The sequence below is a fragment of the Wolffia australiana genome, chromosome 7, assembly GCF_029677425.1.
Source record: "Wolffia australiana isolate 7733 chromosome 7, ASM2967742v1".
In the NCBI taxonomy this organism is placed as follows: domain Eukaryota; kingdom Viridiplantae; phylum Streptophyta; class Magnoliopsida; order Alismatales; family Araceae; genus Wolffia; species Wolffia australiana.
This window is the reverse complement of record NC_135841.1, coordinates 16,638,931-16,653,802: the sequence shown is the minus strand read 5'-3', so window position 1 is coordinate 16,653,802 and position 14,872 is coordinate 16,638,931.

Genomic DNA, 14,872 nt, shown 5'->3' with positions numbered 1-14,872 from the left:
GAGTGGTCTCGACGTGGGGGACGCGGGCTCTACCCCACGGAGTGGTCTCGACGTGGGCGGGAATAGCCAATTCCCTCTACTCTACTCTACTCAATACGATAGGTGGAGACAAGAGTTGTAAAAATTCTTTCAACAAATGACTCAAATGTTCCTTGGGCATGCTGTCCCCTTATATACTGAGGATCGGTGCCAAGTGAACATGGGGAGAGGATGAACCGTCGCGAGACGTGGTTCGGCCTCTCCTTACAATTTGAAAATAAAACTCAAATTTCAAAAGTAAAAGATAAAAGGCGAGGCCCAACATTGGCCCAGTCCATGAAATCCAAAGACACAAGCAAAACATAAACAAACACAAGGGAAGATAGAGATGCTTACGCGGGGTACATGAACCCCGGGTGGCGAGCGTCGACACGAGCTGCTCGGCATGGCTGATGTCGTCCCGTCGTGCCGTCTCCAGGATGGTCCTCCATCAACCCAGGCTCCGCTGAGAATAGGCGGCAATCACCACCGTAGTTACACCGCGAGGTCGAGCGGTCTGGGCGTCAACGGGATCAAGGGAATTGCCCAACCATCCTCCAAATGGAATCCATGCTAGGAGCTTGAATCTTCTCTACAAGGTCCATAGGCATCAGCGTTCGATCAAATGGTAAGGATAATGGCAGGTTCCCGATCAGTTGGAGCCTAGACCAGGTTGTAATTCTTCGTCTGCCAGGCTCACGTCTGAATAGATTCTCAGCGGAATGAGCTCATGATAAGGTCAGATTCCTAGTCAATCAGAGTCACGACCAAAGTGGATTTCCCATTCGACTAAACTCACGATCTGAGCGGATGACCGATCAAAATTAGGTCATGACCGAGCGAATTCCCGTCGAGCGGGTTCTCGATCAGATGGCTTTCCCAATCAGATTGGGTCACGACGGAACAATTGCCCAATTTGGACGAGCCCTCTATTAGATGGGATTCCCCTTCAATTTGAGCCACGAATGAGCCAATCTCCAATCAAACGAACTTTTGGTCTGGTCAAATTCCCGATCAGTTGGAGTTCTCAGCTAGGACGGTCGGAAGAATTCCCGTGCAGGCATGAACCAGGTCGATGTAGACTTTCACCCCACTATCCCCTATTCAACGGACGATCCACGACCGACAGATCGGCGACAATTTTCTTGCTCTCATTGTCGCCCGACGATTGCTGGGAGCTTGTGCTCACCTAGTAGGATCTGCACACATGCACCCTTCTATTAGGAGTCGGGAAGAAAACCTGCAAGCAGGTCAATTTCCCTTCTCACTATCCTTCTCGTTTTTCCTCTTCTCCCCCCCTTTCTAATATTTCTTTTCTGAACAAAGGGGGTGAGACCAAGAACTGATTGAACGCTGCATCTTGAATATTCCTGGTCTGAGGAGGCTAGGGCGCCTCCTCTTCCCTTCTAACGGGGAAGAGGTCAATGGGGCCCCCCTCTTAGTGAGTCAACAAAAATAAAAAGGGGTCCATTAGGGGGCCCTTATATAATGGGGCCCCTATTATAGTTAGAGGGAAATAACAACATAAATGAAAAAGGACAAAGGGATGTGTGGGGGGGGGGAACCCAAATTGCTAAGGACCCCCTCCCACACGTCGACAAAGATGCACGACATTGACGGGACGTGTCACCGTGCGACGAAAACAGAATGACGAGACGGGAAAACACAAAACATGGCAAAAGAAACCATGAAAATGAAGATACGATGCTCGAGCACTTTCACCCTGTCTTCCATGACGGTGGTGGGTGGCGTGGACGGTATCGTCGATGAACCTTGATGGCGTGTTCCACCAGGTTATGTTTTGAATAATCCAACCATATTTAAAACTATCTGATTTTCAAAATATAGATAGTATAAGGTGTCCATCCACAGAAAGGGAACTATGTATAACAATACAAATTTAATTTTTTTTATTACCTATGTTCGAGAAAATATAGAAACACAAAATTGCTTTTATGACATAAAAAAAGATTTTTATAATAGTATAAGAATTTATGTATTTATATTTCTGATCGTCAAATTTGAGAATTGCAATTCATTTCCAAGCTTGAGATCAGATTGAATTAAAATTACAGGTCAGACTAACATTATATTCAATTTCGATTGGACATTGTTCTAAACTCAAATGAAGAAAATAAATTAATATTATGAATAAAGGTTGAGACGAATGAATTTTTTATCAAATATTAGGGAGATTAAGATAGATACTGAATTGAGCAGTAAAAAAATTATAAATCTACAGAGAGAGAAGACAAAGTATTATTCACTTTTTATCTTTCCGTTGACTTTAAGATAGACCTGCAAATAAAATATACTAGATGAGATGAGAAACAGTTTAGAATGATACTGTTCTAATTTTACCTTAATTTGGAGTGAACTGCAATGATCTTTACAATTTAAGAAACTCCAAAGGCAGTTATATTTAACCCATGCAATGGTGTTCTGGAAATTTACAATTACGAACTCAAAGATGAAGAAAAACCTTAATAGATGAACCCAAAGGTAAAAAATTTTGACTATTGAAGTAGGTGAAGTAAAAGTAGGGAATCAAATATTCCTGGCCAACAAGGTGAAGAAGAGAATTTTTGTGTTTTGCCTCTCTTCAGGACATTATCTTCACAATCCAACCGTAGTGATAGATATAGGTCAAAAGACAAGACTGTCCTAAAATTTTGGGCTTGCTCAGACGATTCGATCTCTTGGTATCCCTAAAAATTTGAATTTTGAGCAATCTGAGACCTCTAGGTGGGCAACATCTGCATCAAAACATGCCTACTGCTTCCTTAGTAGCTTATTCCTTGTGTTCTCTGCCCAACAATAATGTGCTGCCAAGAGGCTTAAGTTATAAAATGAGGCTATCTGAGAGAGAAAAATAAATACAAATATTTCAGGATTCTTTTAGTGTTTATTTTGGTGGCAAATTGAGTCCTTATTTCAGTCATTCGAGACTGCTACCTGGATAGTGCATTTACAATAATTGACATTTTTGGCATAAAATAATACTACCTTGATGGTGCGGAGCTCAGTGCACATAAAGCGTTCTTCATAGAAAAATTAGAGCATGCCACTTAATCTTAGAATATTATAATTTTTTCAAGATGTGGCACATTATTTGAAATAAAGAGCTGATTTTGATATTTTTCTATGTCATCAGGTGAATCATGACATTTAAAAAAATCAGAAATCAAATTTGTTCCAATGGTGAGTTTAATTTTCTTTCATAATACAATGATTTAATTATTCTGGCATCGCAAATCATGATACCATAATGATTTCATTCCATCAACCAATCATGGGGATCTAAAATATGTCCCCTGATCCCGAGTCTGTCCCTTTAGGTGCCTTCATTTTTTATATTCTCTCCTCATAAACTCTATCCCTCGAGTGAGGTTAGATGGCAAGAAGGTTAACCAGCTCTTAAAGGAAGACTGAAGAATTTAGAAATTATAACCATCATTTTAGAAACTTTGCGGATTGATAATCCCTCATTTTGGTGTTTTAAATAATGACTTTAAGACTTTGTTTATCTTATCAATGTGTGAGGATTAGAGATTATGCAACAATTTAATTAACCTCACTAACCAAGGGTAAGTAAGGGTCAAACCTCAAGGAGCAGGTAATTCAATTTAATTTCTATTTCCACTCAATCTTTTCTATCGTATTCTTTTAATAATTATTTTGAGATTCAATAGATTTAAGATTTCAATTTTTAAAGTAAGAATAAAGATTTAATTATCTTAAGTTTTAGTTTGAAGATTTAATAATTCGGAATTTGAATTATTATCTCAGATAGATCTGGACTTAGTCTAAGTCCAGTTCTATCTGAGGCACGCGTCGCGCTATGCGGTAGCGAAGACGGCCTGCACTGCGCCAGCAGAGCGCGTGGCTCTGCGCTGCAGAGCGCACACTGGCTGCAGCGCCTGTGCACTACAATGCAAAATCTAATACTTTGTCGAAATTTCGACAAAGTCTTAGATCTGCTTGTCGCACAATGATATCGAAATGAGAAATGCTGAACAGATTTGGTTAGATATGTTAGAAAGTTACAATCCTATACTTTCCAACCCAACTAAATCTGTCTTAAAAAGAATGATTAAGCAATTACTGAACTCTAAGAAATCACATTTACCTTGTGTCACACCCCTGATCGGCTAGGAAATGATCCTCCTTCTTAGAATCTTCTCAGCTCTGCTTCTTCACTCAACTCGATTGTTCATCAACAATGGAGGGTCTATAGAACCTTGAGAACAAACAACACTCCACTCTTTCAACGAAAATTCTAGACAACTCCAGCATTGTTCTTGAGATAGTATTTATAATATTTCTTCTCTCTAACTGCTTGGAGCTTTGAATGGTCCATATTGATCTCCATAACTGCCACTTGACTCGGTGTATGTTGCTCCATAACCACCATTTTACTTGGTCCAAGCGCCCTTCCTTGATTCATTTTTGCCCATGCGTATTATATCCAAATTAATTTCTGTACTCATTTAAACAAAGATGAGATCTAATCCACTTGATTCATAGAATCAAGTGGGGTTAGTCAAAATAAACTTATATTGAGCAATAAAATGTAAAATCTTGTTATTTCATGATAATATATATGCATAAATGATGGTATAATTTATGATAAAACCATGTTCATCACGGATGCGTAAAGAGGCAGGACATCTGATCTGTTTGAAGGATCTCTTACATGGTAAAAGAGAGGATGAAATGAACTCCATACTAGGTGATGTGATCATTTTGCATTTTATAGATGAATTCTGAATTGGTTCTTTAGTCTGCTGCCTAAACATAATCTTACATAGTTTGTAGAATTTCATTAACCCAAAAATGGACCTGGCTTAGCCATTCTATATTGTAGAAAATAAATTATAGAATGTCAATTAGGTTTAGAAAAATTGAAATTCTCATATGCAAACTAATAGAGTACTCTATAATTCCAGTGCCTATGCATATCTTATAAGTTTATTATTATTTTGGATTTATTAAATGTAGTTACAAGTTATTTAGTCTTAACTTTGATGAACTTTTTAATGTTTCATCCGTTGAGCCATCAAATTTCTTTACGGTCTTTTCATGGCCTTCTTCCCTTAAATGTGTATTATTAGGACCTCACAAATTATTTTCTTTCATTTCATTCTATGTTATTCGACAGGAACATGCATTAATTAAAGCCTTATCCTCATATAACTCTACAACACAGGAGACCATTCATGAAAAGGCTTATCCCAAATACTTATGTACACAGGACGTTTATTTAATAATAATGTTACTTAGAAACTCTGAAAGGTGACTATACCCTTGTATGCTTGAGGTTCTCAAGGAGGATATCAAATCACTATAGACAGGATATATTTATGATATTTCAGATATTTCAAATTTCATTCTATTTGTAGAAAGTTTTATTCTTTCCCATAACAATCACTTTACTTTTTATTGATGAGACTCTTGTAAGACTTTTAATCTAAGATTTATTATTTTCTACGTAAGTATGATTTGTCTTATATGCTACTTAAAAAGTTTCTTTGCAACAGGAGAATTTTTTATTTTAAAAAGAAACATGTTTTGATTAAAAACCCATGACCATGTGATAATGTAACTAACTAGGCTACCATTGGGTTTCTTGGATGAGTATTTACAAGCTGTTCATGTGTACGACCTCTAGATACATCCATGTAATCTTTAAAATGTTGTTTCTCCTTATCATTCCATTGAAAAAAGACTACATGAAATCTAAGTTTTTGGATATCTATGGCTAGTTTTAAATGCTAGATACAAGGATTTTTTGGTGCAGCATAATATTTATTTTATAACCAAAATGGGTCAGATTAAAAACCCATGATCACAGGACCCTAAAACTGATTATGTGATCAATGAGTTCCTTGGATAAATCCTATCAAACCATTCAAATGTATGGCTTCTAGATATATCCATGTGATCTTTTAAATGTTGGTTCTCCTTCTTACCTAATTGAAAAAAATACAACATGCAATCCAATAGGATCTCCTCGCTATCCATCCTTCTGATAAAGCTTCTATGAGAAACAAAGAAAACAAACCTGAGGGTTCTTAATTCAAACTTGCTTGGGAGCCGAAATTGGGTGTCCTTACATATCTGTTCTCTCCACATATTTTTCATAAAAGTCCCCAAAATTAGAATATACTCAGAAACATCCAACAAATCTAACACAAATCACCTCATGGCCCATAAATCAGTCTTATAGCTCTTATAGTGCAATATTATTTAGTGTTATAGCTTATAAGTTACATAATTAAATAAGAATCCATTAAACTAATTGTATAGGTTAAGTTCTGGGTCATGGGGTTCAAGTATACATCTGGTGTACAGAGGATATGAAGAACAACCTCAATTATCTCAAGGAATATTAACATCACCATGTGGAACTCCTAAATTACTATGGGTTTGAATGATTATCAAATCATAAGGTTCCATTCTATTTATTATTAATGTATGGAATAAATCAATAGAGAGCACATCTAAAATAGTTTCACAGTCTTGGAAAGGCTTTAACTACTTAGTCATCTTTCAGTTCATATCTTCTTATCTCGAGGGTGGACAAACATATCTTGATAACAATCATCTTAGTGGTTTTTTTCTTGATCCAAGCTAAGAATGTTTAGAATTATGCGATTAAGATGTCTTATGTCATGATTCATTAACATCAAAATATCATGTAACTAAAACATAGCTTTCCATGAACAAGGTATTTTTGTTGTACCAAATCCAATAAAAAAATTACACAACCATGAGAAAAATCAACATATTTAATAGGAAGGGGTAATACCATTCACTTTTCCCAACAGATCAATTCAATGAACTGTTTCCCTAAAGACTAGCCACCAGATATCTTTTGTATCAATGCTCTTAATTACAAGATCAGCCATATGAGCGGGATCAGGCAATCTACTCTATCTGATATTGTGATGTCCATCACAAATGTGATAATTAAGGTAAGAATATTTATTATTCGTATTAAATACTAGTAAATCATGACATAATTTCACTCAGTCATTGCTTCGATTAAAGTATTTCTCACAAACATCAGATGATAAGAGTAATGAGTAAATATTTACTTTGATCAACCTTAGGAAACCTTTGACGTGTAATTGGTTTCTAGGGCCAGTATTATTGATTTTAATGACCAATTTGATTACTTTCACATTTCCAGTTAACACATTTTCATCTCAGTAGTGCCTTTTCATTATGACAATGCACCATTATTTTTCAAACATATATGACTGTTATTTTTTTACAAACTAGTTATTTGTTCAGAGATTCAATGGATGTTTTATTCATACTATGGTGCTCTTTTGGTTCAATATGCAAAAAACTTGTACAAGCTCTTGCATATGTGCGTGCTGAATATATGTTTCCCATCCAGGAAAAAACCTAACTTAATGTTGGTGCAGACGATACGTTTACTCACCATATCATAAGAAAGGCTACAAATTGACTACATAAATCAAAGTGATGAAGCATATAGCGGTCAGTGACCTTATAGGATTTCTTGTTCATGCATGTTTTAATATGAGGTCCTTGAAACCAATAAATTTCTTGTTTAAAGACATGAAATTGATTTTGAATGAAATTACTACAAACTACTTGTTGTAGATCAAGAAACCACTTACCATGCTCCAATTGTTCAATCTCCTCACTGTATCTCTTCTTTTGAACTGAGGTCTGGTGATTCCGATTATGTTGTATAAGTTTCTTTAGACTAGATGGGGCTGACCGGAGGGGACAAGGATTGAGAACCAACTGCTGATTGAGCCCACAGGGATTGAAAACCCTGGTTAAATTTAATCACAGTTCTTGAACCCTACATAATGTGGATTGAACAGACAGGGGAAAAATAAACAATTTCTGTGCCTGGCCAAAAATGAAAAAGTTCTTCCATATTTCTGCCAAAAAACCTCTAACATTGATTCCAAAATGTTTCTCTGAAGTCCTATCTCAGCCCCATTTGATAAGCACATGATTTGTCATTATTCTAAAAGACCAGACATAATTACAAAATTTTCTCTGAAATTTGAGAACAGGTTAATTTTTTTCTTCTTCATTCTTAAAAAGTGTTTCCAGTTGAAAACGTGACAGCGAGTTCAATTTAAATAGAGACATGGTCTAGGGAGGGAAGAAAATAATATTTTTTGAATTATGGGAAGGAAGACCTTACAAACAGCCAAAAACCAAAAACCCAACCCAACCATCCAACATGGTAGTAAAAACTTATTAGTAACCATATAACATTTAAGAGGTAATCTTTATATTAATCTATAAAGTAAATAACATAAACTGAGTAATTTCTTTCTTTGCCAAGACTACGAATCAACAATTTATTATTTATTATTTATTGTGATATTTCATTTCATAAAAAATCACAAAATTTGACTAAATCCTTTGATTGAATTACCACAGTAATCTTTCATGGTTTAGTTTTCAATTGAGTGAAAAAAAATACAATTTTATCATAGATAATCTTACTAATTTCCTCACCCCTTGTGATATTAATAGAAACACGATCTTTGAAAACTATTATTTTATTTTAATTTACTCTCATGGTATCATTTCTTCTCTCTAACAATACCCATATCGTGTACCTATTAAGCTTTTCGTCTTTCTAACTATATTTCTACCAGTGTCTACCTACAATCTCTATATTATTTATAATATATTTTCCAAGTATTACCATTTGAATTTCACTTCTTTGTCTCTTAATGATATATTTTCCTAGATTTACCATTTAAGTTTTCGTTCTTTGCCTTTTCTAAATATCTAGTTAGTTATATCTCCTAAATTTTTATCCTCATGGAGAAGAACTATATCTCTACAAAATATACTTGAGTAAGATTGAAAACTTTTATACACCACTTAAGTGGAGCAAAATTAATTACAACAATAAATTAATAACCTATATTTTCCTTCATTAGGGAGCATATCATCTTTCTAGATTATCTGCTGACTTATATACCCCTTTCACACATCTATATTCTGATAACCAAATCCTACGAATTAAAATTGAGAGCATACCGTAGTGTGCGTAAATTTTCAATTATATTTTAATAACCAACGCATGCATGGAAAAAGGTTCAGGGTATATATTTAATTTAAGTAAATTAAATAGGCTGTGTGTTTCCATCTTGGAGTCAATCCTATTTTTAGAGAATGTTTTAGGGAGGAGGAATAAAGAAGATGGAGCATTTCTTGTCATTCGTTCTTCAGTGAGGGCCACTATGAGGCAAGAATTAATATTTCCTTTATTTTGTACCGTGTTGATTCAAGTGTTAAACTGCACTGAATCCGAACATGATTGGTTGCATCCCATTTTAATCCATCATTGTGCTAGAAAATGATTTTTAAAGGAATGGACATTGTGAGTACCTTTTTAATTTCTCATTGTATGAATTCTTTCTTAAGTCAGTGAATGTCATTTTAAGATTGTTAAATGCATTCCATTGTAGATACAATAATCACATACTAAAATTGATTCAGCAACAAATTATTCTGTTGCATGGGAGTAGAACAATAATTAGGAAACATATTAAATAGTTATCATTATCACCAAATTTTCAAAAAAATGAATATTATAGGATCACCACCAAGTATTATCTCCATGCTAATCAGAAGCATTGGTCAAGTATGCTTTACAATCACTTAGAAATTATAAGAAATTAATTGGACTATCATATTGTATAATAGTCATTCTGAATGCTCGCCAACATGTAGTAAAAATTCAACACAAAAATATTCTGGATATTTTAAATCTTAACCTCTTTTTATATGCAGCTACTAATAACAACCCCATACACATGCAATATAACATGGCTCGACGAATGATGCATGTGAAAATTCCATAAGTTATACATAAAATCTGGGCCGTGAAGGTATTCAGATAATTAAAAAACTTATGCTTTATGAAGAGGAGGAGCCACATACACATTAGATGAGAATATGAAAGGCCACGTCATATCGTCTTCGAACAATAAGGTTTTAAATAACTTAGACTAGTAAGAAATGGACACGTATCTGTACTCAGTATGATAAATAGATGGTCCGGATTAAATATGTGAAAATATAAAGAGCTAGGATTAATATTGATAGGATAAATTTAGTAGACATGATTAATTATAGATAGGCTTATATAACTGTTGGATAATCTAATGGTTATTGTAAGAAACTGAGGAGAGAGAGAGAGTGAGCCAGGGAGAGAGAGTGAAACAGATTTTAGGGCAGAATCAAAAGGATCATCTCTTTACTTCACCCTGGCCCCTTTTATACAACTTAATAATTCACAAGAGGAAGAAAAGTCAAGAGGAATATTCCCTGAGGGGAATATTTCTTCCAACGGTCATATTTAAAAATATGACCATTGGAGTCCAGTCCAGCTGAAGTCAGCAGCTGGACTGTCCAACGACTGGATTTCCAGTCGTTGGAGAAAAACTGGGCCTGACTAAAGTCAGGCCCAGAATATATTAGGCCCTAATGGGCCTAATATATGGGCCCTACCGGGCCTGCACTAATGGGCCCTTAATGGGCCCGTAGTGAGATGGTTCGGTTAGTGGTGTATTTTATTCCTTCCCTAGGATTAGTCTATTACACTTTACAAGGCCTTTGGCCCACAGAATGCTATACTGATAACAGTTATAATTAAAACTAAAGAGGTACTTATAGATCTCGACTTACAACTACTCACTACTAGATGTTACTATTAATATATTAATATGAAACCATTTGTTTAATAAAAATTAATGAGGTTAACAACAATCTTTTTCATTGTTTTATCTGGCTTCCATAATCTATCCTTGTCCTATATCCTTGTCCTATATTCTATTCTTCTTCTTCTTCTTCTTCTTCTTCTTCTTCTTCTTCTTCTTCTTCTTCTTCTTCTCTTGAGAGAATTTTACATGGTATCCGAGACAACGATGTGAAGGCGTTTTGTAGAAATTAGAAGAGACAACTCAAAATTTGTATCATGAGTTCTCTGAGCATTGGTGCAGTAACCACTGCAGGACAAGTCCCGGTGTTTGTTCCCACTAGCATGAAAGTGTCCATCAAGCTTACAAATGACAATTATCAAGCTTGGAAGAGCTCAATCTTGCTGATTCTCAATGGGTATGAATTAGTTACATATATTTAAGGTTCACCTCCACCTATTTCTATTACAGATTCTGAAGAAAATACTGTTGAAAATCCAACATTCAAAACATGGTAGAAATCCAATAAACTAATACTTGGCTTCCTGAATTCAACTATCTCCGAATATATCATACCTTGCATCAGCTAATCATGATCTTCAAAAGAAGCATGGGAGAAACTAGAAAATGCATTTTCCAATCGAAGACAGTCAGAAATTATGGAGCTTCATCGACAATTCCACACCATGAAGAAAGGTACTATGACAATTGATGAGTATATAGTTGAATCACTTGAAATTGCAAATCAGATTATTAGTGAACCTACTATGATTTTCACATTTTTTTAGAGGATTAGGCACTGAATACTCATAGTTTGTAGTTAGCATCAATGGAAATATCAATAGTGTGAAACTTTATGATATTATCATGAATCTAGAGGCACACGATGCATATTTAGCCTATCAACAAGAAAGTACTGGAGAGTTTTTTTTGTCCAGCAGCGAATAATACACAAATTTGCAATACCTAATCTTATAATCAGCAACGAAGAGATAGGTATTACAATATAAAGTATTACGAAGGTTGAGGCAGATGTTGTGGCAGAAACAATAGATTCCAACCAAGATGCCAGATTTTTTTAGTTTGGACTTAGAGCACAGGAGTGTAGTGAATTTTGCAACAAAGGAGATTCATCTTGGAGAAAAACGAATCAGCAAAGAACTCAAGGAGCAACATCATCTCCAAGTCAACCTCGAGCTTGCATGTCCAATGCAGCCTTCGTATCTTATTGGTGAAACTGACTACTTGAAATTCGACAGACCCTTTGTTTTCTTCTTGTTCTTGCTTAATAATTGAGATAAATGAATTTTTTACCATAAAAAAAGAGTTTTCCATTTTTTTATTTTTTATTTATTTTACTGATCAGAAAAAATAATGTCAGTCATTTTCTGGTGGACCTTCTTCAAATGAAGCATGGTACCCTGATACGGGTGCCACACATCATGTTACATTAGATAAAGATCTGCTTTATTCATCCACCAGCAACCTTAACACTGATCAACTTCCACTAGGTAATGGCTCAAGTTTGAATGAGGTTTCAGTTTGGACATAGATTAATGAGGTTAACAACAATTTTCTCATTGTTTCATATGGATTCCATAATCTATCCTTCTCCTGTATCTCCATAAGTTCATCATTGTGAATGCCCCCAAGCTCGATGAAGCTATGGTCTCCTCAACTTCCAAAGTGTTCCATGAAATGACATCGCCTGGCCTACTTTAACTTGGCCCCAAAATATTCTTCTTATGGCCCCAAAGAACCTAAGTGACCGCAAAGATCCAGCACAAACAGTATATTTTACACCAATATGTACTTCTCCGCAACAACACTTAGTATATAATCACTTGTTAAGTAGTATTCAGGATAAGCTAATTTCATATATTTCAGAAGGAATATTTTAAGATCAGAAATACTTCAGAGATAAAAATTTACAAATATAATCATGAATTTTCTACAGCAATACATTCCTTTTATATTGATGTTTCATTCCTCAAGTCCTCTTCTCATCAACATTTCTCTTTCCATGACATTTGTTGATTCTTGTTTGACCTTTGGTAATTAAAACTAAATATATTATTCTTCCTACACCAAATGAGATTATTCCAACTCATATAATATTCTGACACGATTATAAAAAACTATTATCTCGGACAAAATATTGGAAATCAGATCAAATAAGTCTCTTGAGTTCAATCTTCCTACTCAGCCATTCCATTCCTCAACATCCAAAAAAACCAATGTAGCTCTTTAAAAAACTGAACAATTCCATGTTATAGGGTTTGTAGAAATATAAGAAAATTTTCATAAGTCAAATGAAATCTCAAAATTAATATAAAAATTATGTTATTAAACTTATCACAAAGTCAAGGACGTGTGAAATTTGGAGGACAGAAATTTTTTCTTTGAGTCTTGAATCACCCGTCACCAAAAACACATAATTTTATGTTATATGGACTCAGATTGATGTTACCAAAAAATATCCTCTTGAAGAAATGCTGAAAATGGCTTGAAAATTGCTTCAATAAGTGAAAGAACTCTCTAGCTTTTTACTGTGATTTTCAAAGAGAAACGAGAAGGGAAAATTGAAATGAGAGCTCAAAACTGTTCACAAAGACTCAAACATTTGAAAGGTTATAGTGGTGATTTTTCAAAAGTCCAATAATCATAAGCGTTGATTATGATTAGACAATATGAAACAGTAATCCTTCAAATTTCCAATTTGTATATTTCCTATTTTTTCATAAGTTCAAAATGCGTCTCAGGTGTTAAGAGTAAAAACTAGTCAGTTTTCCAACAATATTATGTTTAGAATAATCTGCAAATATCATGTATGTTTACTACATCATTTTAAGAAAGATATCACCATAGTCTCGTCATGTAATACAGTCATGTAATTAATCTTCTTTAAATCATCAATAAATTCAGCCTGAAATACACAAAGGTTGCGGGTAGAAGTGTGATAAAGTTATTAAACCAATCCAATGAGGTCACATTCGGACAAATACTTGAACATTGCTAGAGAATATATTTATCTTCATTTCATAGAAAGCCCAAGTCCCAAATCAGTGATTTGACGTGTTCACCATCTGGTCAAGTTAAGTAGCCTTTTAATATAAATTTTGATGATATTTGATCTTCACTTTCAATTAGTCAATTAGTTGATGAAGGACCTATTATGCTTGATCACCATCCCTAATAAGGCATGCATTAATATGAGCATTCATCAGAAACACATATTAAAGTGTTTTACTAAAATGCTCTTAAAGTGTAAATATGAAATACGATTTATTCTCGTAAAAGATAGTAACTTGAAAAGGGCTATAGAGTGAATTGAAAAGGCAAGTTATTTTTATGTAGAGGAAGATCCTTAGCTTATCTAAATCTTCTCCTGAAGATTAAGTAAACGTAAAGTGGGGCTGAAAGGGAAATGGATCAATACGATGTTGATCTTATCATAAACATCAAGATCTGGATGAGTGAAGAAACAATGAGAGAATTTGATCATTTTGAACTTTATCCTCACTTCACGAACAACATATTACGGAACTGAGGAGACAATATGGAAGATTAGATATTGATTTGTATCAATGTGAAAGATTATTACATATTATGCTAATTCAGATCAATCTACAGAGTCTTTTATGGATACTATATGAATATTTCAAATACTATAATGCCCTCACAAAATATCTTCTCCTAAACTTTAATCATGCTTAGTGTTCATATAGTACTGACGGAGGAAATTAATGAATTATCAATAAACTCACATATTTCATAAGCTTAGTGGATCTATACAGACCAAAAACTGTTGTGAGTTCAAAACTAAATTTTCAGACTTTCCTACCTACCCTAGTATAATTTTCCACATAGATTGAAACAATGAGAAATACAACTATAACCCTAAAAGTTCCACTAATTGCAACAACTAGATCATGAGATTTGGTTAATATCAAGTGTCTTTATTTTTCTCGATCTCAACCATTTTATCTTCAGTTTCTCTCCTCCATGTAGCTGCTAGATGTTCTGTGGTTTAGCACTCTAATTTTTTGAAAATCCACCATTGACGGGGAAATGTTTCATTCATAAAATTGACCTTTTTAGCTTTAATCCCATGCATTTACATGTCTCCAAAATTT